Below are 13,524 nucleotides of genomic sequence, written 5' to 3' on the forward strand. Positions count from 1 at the left end.
GAGAAAAAAAAAAACAAGGTGTCACCCGGTAACCGCTCCGGGTGACACCCGGCATCAGGACACCCCTGGAGGTATGGACTTTTGGATATGGAGCTGGAGGGGGGATTGTTTAACCCCTTAAAGCACGGGATGCTAAACCCCTACCTGTCTGGGCCAGAGGTACGTTGACTGACATTTATTCCGTCATAGAGTGCTGTACCGAAATTAATTTTATATCTTTTTGGGGGGACAGATAGAGCTTTCTTTTGCTGATATTTAATCACCACTGGGGTTTTTTTTGTTTTAGTAGCGAAAATTTAGAAAAAAATAACTGTTTTCCCTACGTTAAGTATATAAAATATTTATTATTACCCAATTTTTTGGTAAAATATAAGAGGCGGGGTCACGTCAGGTAAATAAAAAAAAAAGAAAACTTGCCGCACTCCTTACCGGAACTCCCCCCAAAAAAAGACGGGCACTCAAAATAACTGCGGATGGCGCCGCCACACGTAGACAAGTCTCATTGTCAAGCGCTTTCGGGACCAAACAGGGTCCCCTTCGTCAGCCTCAGAGATGACCAATTAGCACTTGCCAATGAGAGACAGCATCTGTCAATAAATGAGCATCTAATTGCTGTTATTATCATTGTTGGAGTGTTGGTGACATTTTTCTTTTTATCTACGTCGGGTAAAGAGACACCAAACATGTCAAGCCTTAAAATTGCGTGCGCCCGCGAAATCGCAAAAAAACTACAATACCCAAAATTGCCCATAGGCGACACTTTAAAAGCTTTAACCGCTCATCAGGTTAGTGTTAACTGTGACCATTGGCCCTAGAATTATTGCTCGCACTCCGACGTTCACGGTGATATGTAACATGTGTGGTGCAATCATCATTTTCACATGTAGGTGCACCCAACGGGTGTTTGCGTCTGTATGTGTGTGTCTGTGGGGGTAGGTGACTTTAACATTTTTTTAAAAAATTTTTATCAGTGACTTTTATTTATATAAAACTTTTTTTTACACTTAACTTTATTGCTATCACATAGCTGATGTATCAGAAATCTGCTTTATTAGCCTCTTTGTATCTCTCTATCTCCCTCTGATCAATGTTTATAAACAATGTTACTTTGTATCTCTCTATCCCCCTCTGATCAATGTTTATAAACAATGTTACTTTGTATCTCTCTATCCCCCTCTGATCAATGTTTATAAACAATGTTACTTTGTATCTCTCTATCTCCCCCGGATCAATGTTTATAAACAATGTTACTTTGTATCTCTCTATCTCCCTCTGATCAATGTTTATAAACAATGTTACTTTGTATCTCTCTATCTCCCTCTCTGATCAATGTTTATAAACAATGTTACTTTGTATCTCTCTATCCCCCTCTGATCAATGTTTATAAACAATGTTACTTTATATCTCTCTATCTCCCTCTGATCAATGTTTATAAACAATGTTACTTTGTATCTCTCTATCTCCCCCGGATCAATGTTTATATACAATGTTACTTTGTATCTCTCTATCTCCCTCTGATCAATGTTTAGAAACAATGTTACTTTGTATCTCTCTATCTCCCTCTGATCAATGTTTAGAAACAATGTTACTTTGTATCTCTCTATCTCTATTCTGAATAATGTTTATAAACACTGTGTCACATGGCTCATTTTACAGCTTCTGTATAAACAGTAACTTCAGGCTGTCATTTTGAAAGTTGGGAATTGCCAGCAAGTGCAAGGGGGCAGTAGCAGAGCAGAAGGACAGGACGCAATATAAATGCCCTGTGTACTTTGGTGAAGAGAGGGTTTTTATGGACATATTTAGCACGTCGAGCATCCACAACTGGTTAACAATTATATAGAATACATAAGGACCGCATCCGTCTGTTCTGTGTGCACCCCCAACAAGGTCATGTCAGCTATGAACATAAGGGGGACAAACTCGCTGATGCGGTTGCAGAAGTTGGTTGAGAAAAAAAATATGAAAAGACTCTGGTACCACTCCATTGGATGTCCCAAATTCTCACACTGTCTACATTCTTTACTGCGCCGGCCACTTCTGCCCAGTATATCGTCATAGACCTCTATGGGAACATCCCCGAAGCTATAGATTCAAGTCTATGGGGATCTATATTGTAGATGTTGGCAGTGCAGTGAAGATTTTCAATGGTGCGGTAGGCCATGACCGTGATATGCATCTGTAGAGGGGAAGGGTGGGGGGTAGTTTAGGTCAAGATGAAAGCGGACGGAAAGGTACGTGAATTTAATTTGAACGCTCACTTATCATTGAAGCATAATTGGATTTCTTTGAAAGCATGACTATATGTTTAAAGGCAACTATGTAGAAACTTTTAGAGTTACATGAGGTATAAAAAAGACATTAGGGGGTACTTGGCAGATATTTGTTGCAATAGAGGAATGCTAAATATAATTTATGGTGAGAAATATCATAAGAGGAATCTTTTGTTTTCTGTTATTTCAGCCCTGACCATAGACGCGCCCTGACACCTCTCCGCTTCGCACTGCTGCACAATGGGTGTGCGTTGCTGCCACTATTCAAAGTGAAAGTACATGACCCAATGGAAACAATACACCCCTTGTCTACTTTAAAGGTCAAGTAAACATTTCGGTTATATTTTCCCCATGATGTTTTATAAAGAAAAAGATACTGAACTTCAATATGGAGCTATTACCTGCAGTACCTCTTCTTCACCACAAGATGTCCTCAGTCTCATGCATTAAATAGGTCTCTGTGTCTCTCAAACCCCGTAGACTAAGGAAAGACTGTGGATGCAGGGTGTCATGGCTCCGCCCTCTGAGCATTATGCATTAAAGCAAAAAGCAGTGCTGATGTCATTACACCGCCATTACCCTCTGCGTCCTCCAGGACCGCCCACAGAAGAGGAACCAGCACATCACATGACCAGCCGGACATCTGACAAAGATCATTTGGGGGGGGAAATGGCGGCGGCCTTTAGGAAAGAAGGGGTCACTGTGGAGGGAGGGATGTGAGGGGATTGCACAGAATTTTACCTATGACTCAAAGTGACTGCCACTAGTTTAAAAAGCTGTGAAAATGGCCTTTGTGTAAAGAAAAAGATTTAGGGATCATTCCCACAGCCCCATCTGATACTTATCCGTCCTGGGTACCCAGTGCCACCGACAGTTTGCTTCAGATCCCTGGTCCCCTGTTTTGGTTTTATCCACCGGCCCCTACATGTAACCTAAAGATCTATATAGAGGGATCAGGACCTCCTCCCTCCTGCTGGGGATGCCTCTAGTGTTAATAAAGATCTATATAGAAGAATCAGGACCTCCTCCCTCCTGCTGGGGATCCCTCTAGTGATAATAAAGATCTATATAGAGGGATCAGGACTTCCTTCCTCCTGCTGGGGATGCCTCTAGTGTTAATAAAGATCTATATAGAGGGATCAGGAGTGGGATAGAACTTATGGAAACTCAATATAGAAATACAGGTTTGTTTTTAGTTCATGACCCTACATGCCCTCTATTCCATCATTGCTTTATAAATAGGACCCTCAGTATCATAATATTGCACATAAGAAGGAATTCTTTCTAATGTGAGCTTTATCCGAAGACCGGAGTTCCCCTTTAAATATCTGATCGGCATTATAAGCAAGCGAGGAATTTTTACCAACTCTTCCTATATTATTGGTGCCGTGTCCAGGACTGGACACTGCGGCTCTCGGAAGGGCGTTGAGTGTGTAATTACTTTCTGATAATTTATGGTCTGCAGCACAGCGGGGGAGGAAAGTGCCGTATCACTCATACTGCGCTAATAGGGCTCATTAAAAGGCATATTACGCTTTTTGGGGAACAAAATCAATAAATACAAAATATGCGATTAGTAATTTTTTGCATGCAGGCTTGCCGAGCCCAAACGTTGACGTCTGGAGTGAGCCAGGAGAAGCAGAACTGTTTTTTTTGGAGGGTGTAATTAAAGGCACAGTCCACCTTTTACGAAAATGTAATAAATGCACCAACGTTAGCAAAGTACAAAATGCGCATTTATTGTTTTTGTTGGCATGCAAGCTTGCAGAGCATTGCAGTCATGATCAGTGCATCTTGGTTGTGGTGCACGGATCCCTGCAGTGTAGCCCCCCCAGCCCTAGGTCTGTACGGAGGGATGGACTTTCGGTTATGGTGCTGGAGCAAGTAACCAATGGGCTACAAGTCCAGTGATGGCACCAAATCTGTGCCGGTGCGGTCTGTGAATCCCTCTTTTTGTATTTGAGCCTGCAGAGCATTGCAACCGCCATCAGTGCATGACGGGTGCAATGCACAGGCTCCTGCAGACTGCCCCCCCAGGTATGGATCTTCAGTTATGGATCTGGAAGAAGTAATTGATGGACTGACACACTTGTGTGCCATTGAGATCTGTGAGTACCTGCGGTCCCACTGCAGTAATTCCTTTCCACCACTAGATGTCCGTAGTCTTTCCAAATGTTGCACTTGCAGTAGAAGGGCCATGTCAGCAAGGGCGTCCCGAGGCAGGGTGTCACCCAGTGTCATCGCGCACGCGCGGTCATCTTATTGACGCCTACCGGCGACCATCTTGGTGATGGACGCCGGCAAAGAAAGGAGGGGACGTTCACCTGGCAAGGATGAGGTATGCCACCAGGTCCCCTCCTCTCTCCTGACACTGTCGGGCTCTCCGTCAATGACCGAGTGCCTGGCTTTTTAGAGGGGGTGACACCAAAATGACTGTCAGTCATTTTGTTGTCACCCCTCCAATGGTGGCACCCGGGTGTGGGCCACACCCCCCTTGTGACACCACTCCATGTCAGTGCTGCAGGGAAAATTGTGGCCATACCACAATATGGTCACTAGATGGCGCTGATGATCATAGGAAATCAATAGTAAGATACCACAATATGGCCACTAGATGGCGCTGAGGATCATAGGAAATAAATAGTAAAATACCACAATATGGCCACTGAGGCGCTGAGGATCATAGAAAATCAATAGTAAAATAGCACAATATGGCCACTAGATGGCGCTGAGGATCATAGGAAATAAATAGTAAAATACCACAATATGGCCACTAGATGGCGCTGAGGATCATAGGAAATAAATAGTAAAATACCACAATATGGCCACTAGATGGCGCTGAGGATCATAGGAAATAGATAGTAAGATATCACAATATGGCCACTAGATGGCGGTGAGGATCATAGGAAATAAATAGTAAGATACCACAATATAGCCACTAGATGGCGCTGAGGATCATAGGATGTAAAATACCACAATATGGCAACTAGATGGAGCTGATGATAGGGTTGCCACCTTTCCAGGATTCACCCGGACAGTCTGGTTTTTGAGTCCTGTCTCCGGGTTTCAGGCCAGCTGACACACGGACACTTAACATTTTTTGAAAGGAAGACGGAAGAGGAGATGTGCCAGCAAGCGTGGGACCTTGGCAGCCTTCCTGCGAGCCACAGGCGCTTGTAAACAGGCGCCGGCCTTCAACTCCTCCTACATCTTTCTGACACCATGCTGCCCGCCTCCAGACTCCTGGTGAGACACTGCACAGCACTCTTAGCCACCTGAGAGCCCACATAGCCCACCTGAGACCCCACACGGCCACTTCAAAGCCCACACAGCCTCCTGACAGCCCTCACATCCCACATGAGAGCCTCCACCGCTCATCTGAAAGCCCACAGAGTCCAGCACAGCCCTGGTGAGAGCCCGCACAGGCCACCTGAGACCCCGGAGACATCAGGGAGCCTCCCCGGAACAACGCATATGTCACTTGATATTTATTTTGCATTGCTGTATAATGTATTGCTGGAACTTGTAGTCCTCTATAGCAGTTTGCACAGCGCTGTACAATACAAGGAAGACATTACAATCACAATACAATTCAAGACGAGATGGTAAGGAGGGCCCTGCCCCTGAGGGCTTACAATCTAAAAAATCTCCTGGCTGCCCCTCCTCCCTCTCTCCTCTATAGTCTCCAAAAAAGAAAATTGCGACGCTAGATCGTTTGGGTTTCACTTGAAGAAAAGGTGACAACCCTAGCTGACGATCATAGGAAATAAATAGTAAACTACCCCAATGTGGCCACCAGAGGGCGCTGATGATCATAGGAAAGAAATACAACCTAGTAACAAGAGATACAATGACAGATCGGGCTGACACAATGGCACAGGCATCACCGCACTTGTAGTCCAGTGTTTACTTTCACCAGCCCGATAGTAGAAGCTGGTTAAAGGTGGTTATTAAATGTTTTCAAAAAAGTGTACTGTTCCTTTAATTACAATAGCATTTCAGTATAGGGGCTCCACTTTAATTTACAGCCCTGCATGGTGAGTGGGTGAGCACAGAGAATGACTCCATATTGACGTTTATATGACACACAGCGAAGGAATGAGGTTCATCAGTGCGGTCTGGAAGCAGAAACATCAGAAACTGATGATGAATATGGAAGCAGCCATTGCCCTTGAAGGCGTGCCCGCGGTTAGTCACATGATAGGGTATAAGCCATCGGGAGCATCCGCATCATCCCTTGCACATGCGCAGTATGGACGTAGTTGATGCGTGCACGCGTGCAAAGGATGCGGGGGTGTGCACGTTAGGAGAAGCTCCACAGCCCTCGCCAAATCCCGCCCACCTGTCATTACGAGGATTGCAGATTGGCCAGGCTTCCCCTGTCTAAGCCCTGATTGGATAGAACTTGCGGCGTTGTTAAGGCCGCCCCGCTGTCACCGGTGTAGCTTGTGATAGGCGAACGCTCTGATCAATCTGTTGCACTCAGCCGCGTTATTGGTTGTCTATATTGGACGTCAGAAGGAGGCGGGGTCATGCTGTATGTCTGATTTTTTTCCGCCGTTCGGTACTGTCGAGCCCCGGGGAGGGTGGAGCTCCAGGACAGCGGCGCCGGGGGGGTCGGGGGCTATAGGTGAGGCTCCGATACCGAACGTAACCCGATCCGATATTGCGTGATATGCCGGAGGTCTCTGCAGAGCTGAATGGGGTGAGTGCAGAAAAGAAAGGCGCAGTGTATGTGTGTGACGTCAGTGGTCGAGACCAGCCAGATGTGTGTGACCTCATACGGTGATGTCATCATGGAGGCCTGGCAGCAATGGCATCACCACATTCCTCTGCATGGTGCCCAATGTGTCCCTTCCAGATATGTCAGTACCTACCTCACCTGAGGGACATCTACCCCCTATATACAAGGGACACTTACCTTCTATATACCAGAGACACCTACCCCAGTACAGCTATATACCAGGGGCACCCACCTCATATATACCAGGGACACCTACCCTCTATATACAAGTGATACCTACCTCCTATATACCAGGGATACCTACCCTCTATATACAAGTGACACCTACCTCCTATATACCAGATATACCTACCTCCTATATACCAGAGACACCTACCTCACTACATCTATATATACCAGAGACACCTACCTCACTACATCTATATATACCAGAGACACCTACGACACTACATCTAAATATACCAGAGAGACACCTACTTCCTATACACCAGAGAGACACCTACCTCCTATATATCCGAGACACCTACCTCACTACCTCATATATACCCGAGACACCTACGTCACTACATCTATATATACCAGGGACACCTACCTCCTATGTACCAGGGACAGCTACCTCACTAGAGGGACACCTACCCCCTATATACCCGAGACACTTACCCCCTATATACCAGAGACACCTACCACATATATACCAGAGACACCTACCTCACTACATCCCAACTTCCAATCCTCCAATGGCTGGCGTCATAGCCGATCACATGGGCAGCACCATAGTAACAGCAATTGATATAGAGGGCATGTGTAGGATGGGGGGCGGCGGGGTAGTTCCACTTTAAATGTCTCTTCTCCTAGAAGCCTTGTGGGCGGGGCCTATAGGAGATAACTGTCACTTCCTATCCAATAGATGCAACCGCTGAAGTCCCAACTGGCCCCCATTTAAAGGGACTATCCATTGTTGGGTCCCTCCTTATTACGGCCTCTAGATGGCGCTGAGGAGCACGTAGGGATTTCCTGTCCACCTCCCGGTCCCTCATCACTTGTCCCTCTTGTGATGATTAGACTTCCGTTTCTCTCCTTGTACTGTACAGCCGCCATCTTTGAACCTTCCATACTTCCTCCACATTGGTTGCATTTGTTATTATAAAAAGACAAATAGAATGAATTACGGTTACGGTGAGAGAGAGAAAAAAAAAGCACTTTGTGGGGTTAACCACTCCATCTCTGCTCATTAATTATTCATGAGCTGATTACGCGGGGGGCGTGGCCTTTGTCTACATAGTTCTGCCAAATTAGCCCTGCATGATCCATCTCGTGTGGGTCCCCTGGTGAAGCCACGGGCGAAACGCGTCGGGACCTACTAAGCTAAGCCGCTTTAGGGGCAATCATGTTGTTGTCCACTTTGTTATTAACTGTGTGATCATTATCATGTCAATTTGAATACTTGAATTTATGACCTTGTCTATACCCAATCAATGTTTATATAAAAGGGACCTATTAAGTCAAACCGCTATAGGGGGTAATCATGTGGTCGTTGATTATGTGATTAATATCATGTTAATTCTGAATACCTGGATTTATAATCATGTGTATACCCTATCAATGATTGTACAAACAAAGCTCATGCAGGGTTTCTATACACCTGTAATGCATTGTATCTTTTTAATAATATTACTTAAAGGAGAACTATGGGGTCAGGGCTTTTCCCCATAGTTCTCCTTAGGGTAACGGGAGGACACAAACTAGCGTCCTCCCGTCACCCTAAGCTCAGTATATAGAGAGCTACAGCTCGCGGTATACTGAGACGCCGCACCTGGAGCGGATCCCGACGTAGATGACGGGATCCGCCCAGCTGCGTGAGTGACAGCTGGCTCTGCCTATCTAGAGGCAGAGCCAGCTGTACCCGCCCCCTCCGCCGTCCGTTCTACCAGTTAGCGCTGGTGGATCGGAGCGGGGAGAGGGGAATCCAGCCCCTCCCCCTGTCACGGCAGAGAGCTGTGACAGGATCGAGAGGTGAGCGAACTGCAGTATGTGTTCGCTCACTTCCCGATCTACTGAGCCGACCTGTGACAGTCTCATTGTCACAGGTCGGCTAGAACTATGAGGTGAGTGAAAAGCACCCCCCCCCCCCCCATAGTTCTCCTTTTAAGCTACAAAAATAAAATATGACATATTTTTAGTAAATCTCTCTTGGATGGTCACTTACACCCCTCCAGAAACCCTATTATCTCCTAACCTTTTTTCTATTCATGCACTCTATATAGGGGGTGCGGTGTAAACAGTGCAGCCATCAGAAATTTTGGGGCCCCTTACACGGCTTTAGGCCGGGCCCCACCCGCCGCTGGACGCAGGGCTTAGTGACGCGCTGGACGCAGGGCTTAGTGACGCGCTAAGCCCACCATAGATCCTGCACAGCCCATCTGCGACCCTGACCCTGCAGTCAGGGTCGCAGAGCCTGCAGAGCCCACCATAGATGCTGCACAGCCCATCTGCGACTGTCTATGGTGGGCTCTGAAGGGGTCGCGGGTGAGCTGGTCAGGGCTGCATCCCTCCCCTCCCTCCTTTCCTTCCTTCCTTCCTTCTTTCCTTCCTAGCTCCTCTTATCTGCACACATGGCCTCATCTGACCGACGGACCGGCCAGAAGTGACGTGACGTCACTAAGGTGACGTCACTTCTGGCCAGTCCGACATCAGACGAGCAGCGTCGCTGATGGGGCCCCAGCTTGTCTCAAAGCCGCTGGAGCGGCAATGCTGGGGCCCTACACTGCTAGGACCAGGCCTCCGCCTCCTCGCCCCTTCACCGTTGGACTGAGCCCTACAGAAAGAGGAAGAGGAGGAGTTAGATTTGTAGGTGACATTAAAGGAGCGCTTAGATAGGTAGGAGGAGAACCACGAGAGAGCAGAGTCTTGTAGGCCAAGCGAGTGGAGTTTTTTTGAGGGGCAGCGGGTGGTCAACAGTGTCAAAAGCAGTAGAAAGGTCTAATAGCAAGATAGAATTGCCGCCCAGCCTGCTCACACGGTAAGCTGGCTCCATGTTCCCCTACGGCACTGCCGGTGAGAGGAAATCTTCCTCTGCCCGGAAGTTGCAGTATCAGAGTAAGAGTACTCACCCAAATACTCGGCATCAGCATCGGTGCAAAACAGGAAGTAAGAGGAACTCGCCCAAATACTCGGCATCGGTGCAAAACAGGAAGTAAGAGGAGCTCGCCCAAATACTCGGCATCGGTGCAAAACAGGAAGTAAGAGGAACTCGCCCAAATACTCAGTATCGGTGCAAAACAGGAAGTATGAGGAACTCGCTCTTCCTAGTGAAGGAACCTCTCCTAGTGATAAAGTAGTACTCCATAATGAATCCAAATCGGACCTGTCTATGGAGGTTTATTAGGTACACCCTGTTAGTACAGGGTTGGACCCCCTTTTGCCTTCAGAACCCCCTTCATTCTTCATGGCATTGATTCCACAAGGTGTTGGAAACATTCTTCTGAGAGTTTGGTCCCTATTGACATGATGGCATCACACAGTTGCTGCAGATTTGTCTGCTGCACATCCATGATGCGGATTCCCCGTTCCACCACAACCCAATGGCGCTCTATTGGATGAAGATCTGGTGACTGTGGAGGACATTGGAGTTCAGAGACCTCGTTGTCATGTTCAAGGAACCAGAGTGAGATCATGTGACATGGAGCGTTATCCTGCTGGAAGTAGCCATCAGAAGATGGGAACACTGTGGTCATAAGGGGATTGGCATGGTCAGCAACAATACTCGGGTAGGCCGTGGCGTTTAAACGATGCTCAATTGGTACTAAGGGGCCCGGAGTTTGCCAAAAAATATCCCACCACACCATGACACCACCACCGGCCTGAACCGCTGATACAAGGCAGGATGGATCCATGTTTTCATGTTGTTTATGCCAAATTATGACCCAGGGGCATCCTGAGGCCAGGTGTCACCCCGGTGTCTCTCGGCCGGGTGACACCCCACTGTGTTGTCATTGTGTGTAACGTCACCGCGCATGAGCGGCCATCTGATTGACGCCTGCCGACGGCCATCTTGGTGGTGGATGCCAGCAGAGAGAGGAGTGGACGGTCACCCGGCGGGATGAGGTATACCGCCGGGTCCCCTCCTCTCTCCTGACACTGTCGGGCTCTCGGTCCATGACCGAGTGCCTGACTTTTTAGAGGGGGCGACACCAAAATGATTGTCAGTCATTTTAGTGTGACCCGGGTGCGGGCTGCACCCCCCCTTGTGACGCTACTGTTCTGACCCTACCATCTGAATGTCGCAGCAGAAATGGAGACTCCTCAGACCAGGCAACGTTTTTCCAATCTTCTATTGTCCAATTTTGGTGATCCCTCATGATTCGTAGCCTCAGCTTCCTGTTCTTAGCTGACAGGAGTGGCACCCGGTGTGGTCTTCTGACGCTGTAGCCCATCTGATTCAAGGTTGGACGTGTTGTGCGTTCAGAGATGTTCTTCTGCATACCTCGGATGTAACGAGGGGTTGTTAGAGTGACTGTTGCCTTTCTATCATCTTGAACCAGTCTGACCATTCTCCTCTGACCTCTGCCCATTCTCCTCTGCCCATTCTCCTCTGCCCATTCTCCTCTGACCATTCTCCTCTGACCATTCTCCTCTGACCATTCTCCTCTGACCATTCTCCTCTGACCATTCTCCTCTGACCATTCTCCTCTGACCATTCTCCTCTGACCATTCTCCTCTGACCATTCTCCTCTGACCATTCTCCTCTGACCATTCTCCTCTGACCATTCTCCTCTGACCTTTTTACCATTCTCCTCTGACCTCTGACCATTCTCCTCTGACCATCCTCCTCTGATCATTCTCCTTTGACCTCTGACCATTCTCCTCTGACCATTCTCCTCTGACCTCTGACCATTCTCCTCTGACCATTCTCCTCTGACCATTCTCCTCTGACCATTCTCCTCTGACCATTCTCCTCTGACCATTCTCCTCTGACCTTTCTCCTCTGACCTCTGACCATTCTCCTCTGACCTCTGACCATTCTGACCATGCTCGGTTTGAACTTCAGCAAGTCGTCTTCACCACGCCTAGATGCCGAAATGCATTGAGTTGCTGCCATGTGATTGGCTGATCAGATATTTGCATTAACGAGCAGTTGAAGAGGTGTACCTAATACAGTGTCCATCGCCCAGCAAAGTATTTCTTTACATGTTTGCCGAAACACTCAAGGTATCATGTTTCTGAACAGCTTTGCCTCTCTAAGCTCTGCTTCCCTGAACTTCCTGTGCAATACAAGATCACAATGGAAAGAGCGTTCTCCAGCAGATGATCCTCTACTAGCTTGGAGGATAGAGAAGTGCAGAGGTTTTCCTTGCTGTGTCTGTTGTGTGTTTGTAGGGATACGCACAGCTTGCTAGCATCCACAAGGGTGGCTCTATAGGACCCTGCAAGGGAATGGAGCCACACACCACTTACTGGCACCCACAAGGGTGGCTCCATAGGACCCTTTAAGGCACAGGTGCCACACATGGCTTACTGGCACCCACAAGGGTGGCTCCATAGAACCCTGCAAGGCAAAGGAGCCACACACCACTTACTGGCACCCACAAGGGTGGCTCCATAGGACCCTGCAAGGGAAAGGAGCCACACACAGCCTACTGGCATCCGCAAGGGTGGCTCTATAGGACCCTTCCAGGCGAAGGAGCCACACCTGGCTTACTGGCACACAGAAGGGTGGCTCTATAGGACCCTGCAAGGGAAAGGAGCCACACACCACTTACTGGCACCCACAAGGGTGGCTCCATAGGACTCAGCAAGGGAAAGGAGTCACACACAGCTTACTGGCACCACAAGGGTGGCTCCATAGGACCCTGCAAGGGAAAGGAGCCACACACCACTTACTGGCACCCGCAAGGGTGGCTCCATAGGACCCTTCAAGGCGAAGGAGCCACACCTGGCTTACTGGCACACAGAAGGGTGGCTCTATAGGACCCTGCGAGGGAAAGAAGTCCCCCCAAAAACAGGATATCAGACACCAGTGCTCAGGGGAGCTAACACTTTTAAATATCAAGGCGCAGCAGCCATTGTAAGTGATTTCATCAGCATTTGAAATGTTTTAAAAACCATTTGACTTTCATATCAATTTAAGTCAACGAAACAAGTGTCCCCCATTGGAAGATTTCCCCTTTGTTCCTGTTTTGGTGACAACTCAAACCGTCACTTTCAGTTGCAGTGACAAAGGTCACCAGGACACATGGAGTCCCGAGTAGGGGCAGAGACCTTCTACAGGCGTTCTACACCCTCCGCACTCCGTCCAATACTAACAAATGTTTTAGCTTTAGATACCCTTTAAGGACTCGTTTCCACCGGCCCGCGCGCTCATCGCACTGTCCCGTGCGGAACACAATGGATCGGACGCACAAATTCTTGGGCAGGAGGGGGCATGGCAGTGCCATTCATGTCAATAGCACTGCAGACACGCCCTCCCCCTCCCCCCGCCTGGAGTGCAATGGGCCTCCACGGGACCAA

The 13,524-nt window shown here is 48.0% G+C and overlaps 1 protein-coding gene across 1 annotated transcript in view; it reads left to right on the forward strand.

Moving 5' to 3' along the window:
- The first annotated feature begins 6,951 nt into the window (after positions 1-6,951).
- EVI5L (ecotropic viral integration site 5 like) overlaps positions 6,952-13,524 on the forward strand; it is a 61,117-nt gene continuing 54,544 nt past the window's right edge. Inside the window, exon 1 of the mRNA XM_018560830.1 lies at positions 6,952-6,978. The gene's annotated coding sequence lies outside the window, so the exon portion shown is untranslated. The remainder of the gene's footprint in view (positions 6,979-13,524) is intronic.

Source organism: Nanorana parkeri, unplaced genomic scaffold (assembly GCF_000935625.1).
Source record: "Nanorana parkeri isolate BGI_ZX_2015 unplaced genomic scaffold, ASM93562v1 scaffold479, whole genome shotgun sequence".
NCBI classification, from domain to species: domain Eukaryota; kingdom Metazoa; phylum Chordata; class Amphibia; order Anura; family Dicroglossidae; genus Nanorana; species Nanorana parkeri.